This window comes from Cervus canadensis, chromosome 15, assembly GCF_019320065.1.
Source record: "Cervus canadensis isolate Bull #8, Minnesota chromosome 15, ASM1932006v1, whole genome shotgun sequence".
Taxonomy (NCBI): domain Eukaryota; kingdom Metazoa; phylum Chordata; class Mammalia; order Artiodactyla; family Cervidae; genus Cervus; species Cervus canadensis.
The window spans coordinates 67603810-67606649 of record NC_057400.1 but is presented as its reverse complement, the minus strand read 5'-3'; positions in this window follow the sequence as shown (position 1 = coordinate 67606649).

Genomic DNA, 2840 nt, shown 5'->3' with positions numbered 1-2840 from the left:
AAATAACCACATCATCACAGTGGAGTCCGCACCTCCAGCTTCAGTATTTTTACCATGGCAACAGTGCTTGATGCCCTTAGGAGAGGGTTGAGGCATTTTAATTTGATGGGGATATTAAATCGCAACCTTTTAGAGTGTTTTAGAATCATTCCATGTGATGAATGAGCTGTGATTTGTAAATGATCCTCTGGAAGAGAACATCCATCTCACACTTTCAGCTATGGATCTGTGAACACATAGGCAGAAGGAACAGGAAGATGGAAGCTACTATCTGCTCACCTGGTAGTGATGAAAGCACACGCACACTTCACACGACTTCTCACTGCCAACACAGGCTTTTATGACGGGTCAGCTCATGTTTATGCCCTCTCCCCACATCTATTCCCTTCTCTTTCTTTCCCTGTTGTCTGAGTTACATGTGTGCTTAGTCGCTCAGTCATGTCCGACTCTTTGTGACTCCGTGGACTGTAGCCCACCAGGCTCCTCTGTCCCTGGGAATTCTCCAGGCAAGAATACTGGAGTGGGTTGCCATGCCTTCCTCCAGAGAACCTTCCCAACCCAGGGACTGAACCCAGGTCGCCCGCATTGCAGGTGGATTCTTTACCATCTGAATCACTAGAGAAGCCCATGAATACTGGAGTGGGTAACCTATCCCTTCTCCAGGAGATCTTCCCAACCCAGGAATCGAACCAGGGTCTCCTGCATTGCAGGCAGATTCTTTACCAGCTGAGCTACCAGGGAAGCAGGAACGTGTTGTATTTGTAATTTTTCTTGCGTTTTTCTCTCGGGCCTCATATCCTTTCCTGCAGTTTCTCATTAGCACATGAATGCCAGACTGAAGCAGCATGCAGGGCAATGTCTTCCACATCTTCACCATCAACCACACCAGGGTGGTCTGTACACACTTTGAAGCCTTACAAATGAGGGCAGAGGCAGAGGAAGATGGTCATTGGAATGAATCAGAAACTCCAATGACACAGTCATGAAATATTTGGAGACTGTGAAATAAAATAGTTGCCTTTTTATTATTTTAGAATTGTTTTCAAGGGCTTTTTAAAAAGCAAGTTTATTCTTCTTTTTCCTGAGAAGCATTAGTTTTGCATTGTCTGCCAGATTTTGTCAGTCTCTCTCTGTCAGTCTCTCCTGTTTGTTTTTGTAGGGTCTATTATTTATGTCAAACCACAGTGCTATCTTCAAGTAGAAGGCTGAATTGATAGTTTTATCTTTGAGGAAACTACTGTAGGTTGTTTTTATAACTGGTCTAACCTTAAGCAAATTAAGCATAAGCAAATTGAAGATTAACTTCTTTAGGCGAGCATTTCTTTAATTCACTTAGTTACTAGGCAACCCATAAAAATAAAAACTGATGAATTTCCTCTTAAGTAATTTTAATTGACTTTTTACTATTAATTAGAATATCATGCAATGTTTTAGTATGGACTACGAATGACCTTAAATAGTACAATTTTAGGAAATGACAGACAAAATTAGCATGGCAAGTGGAACCACTTTGAAGTGCTATGAATTAATGTATTGACCACGTATTATTGTTGTTATTTTTAGTCACTCAGTTGTATCTGACTCTCTTGTGACTCCATGGACTGTAGCCCACCAGGCCCCTCTGTTCATGGGATTCTTCAGGCAAGAACACTGGAGTGGGTTGCCATTCCTTTCTCCAGGGGATCTTCCAGATTCAGGGATCGAACACCTGTCTCCTCCATTGGCAGACGGATTCTTTACCACTGAGCTGCCAGGGAAGCCCTCACATATTATTACTAGAAAAATGAGATTCCCAGAGCTTTCTAGAAAGCCATGCCTACGTCACCCAACTAGTTTGTTGGTAAATCTTTTTTGTGTCTTAATATGTTATTTCTGTGGACTAGATAAAAGAAACTTTTCCTCCATGCTGCCAGAATTCCAAACTGAGTAGCTGTAGTGTAAGGAGCTTTTAGAATACAATGTGGAGAGCTGAAACAGCTCCTAGCCTGTGGCTCAGGTGTTTATTTTATTTTATTCTATTTCATCTGCGGGAGGGTCATGTGGCATGTAGGATCTCAGTTCCCCGACTAGGAATTGCACCCATACCATCTGCAGTGGAAACACAGAGTCTTAACCACTGGACCACCAGGGAAGTCTGGCTCAGGTGTTTATTGTTGAGATGGTAACATATGACCAGGCTGAAAGACAAGTGTCAGCACTGTAATAGGACTGTCAATGGAAAGACGATGTGAATGATTTCCGAGGAACAGGGTGGACCATCTTTGGTTGCTGTTAACTGTTACTGTTGGTGATCATTTCTCTTCCTTTCTACAGATGCTGTGATTAGTGGTCAATAGCTCAACTCAGCAGCTATCCTTTTATAGGCTTTCATGGATTGATAGAACTTATATATTTCAAAAAATTTTAATATTGGAGGACGTTGGAAATCTAGCTGAATTCTGTCTTTTTATAGATGAGGAAAATGAGGTTCAGGGCCGATACATGACATTCTAAATTGGGTTTTTTTGCTGCAGAATGAGGTCTGGGTTTCAGGTCTCCTGGCTTCTGGATCAATCTTCTTTTTCCTGTACCACCGTACCTCCTTTGCATATCAGTTTCAGTTACTCTCTACAGGTAGAAGTGACCAGTTTTAGCAATTTCTCCTACAAGAGGAAAAGATGTTTCTTCCCAATGCCTGGAAGTATGGCTATCTGTACATCTTTTTTTTTTTTTTTTGCTGTGTTGAGTCCTTGTTGCGGCATGTGGTATCTTTAGTTGCAGCATGCAAACTCTTAGTTGCAGCATGTGGGATCTAGTTCCATGACCAAGGATTGAACCTGAACCCCCTGCATTGGGAGCAT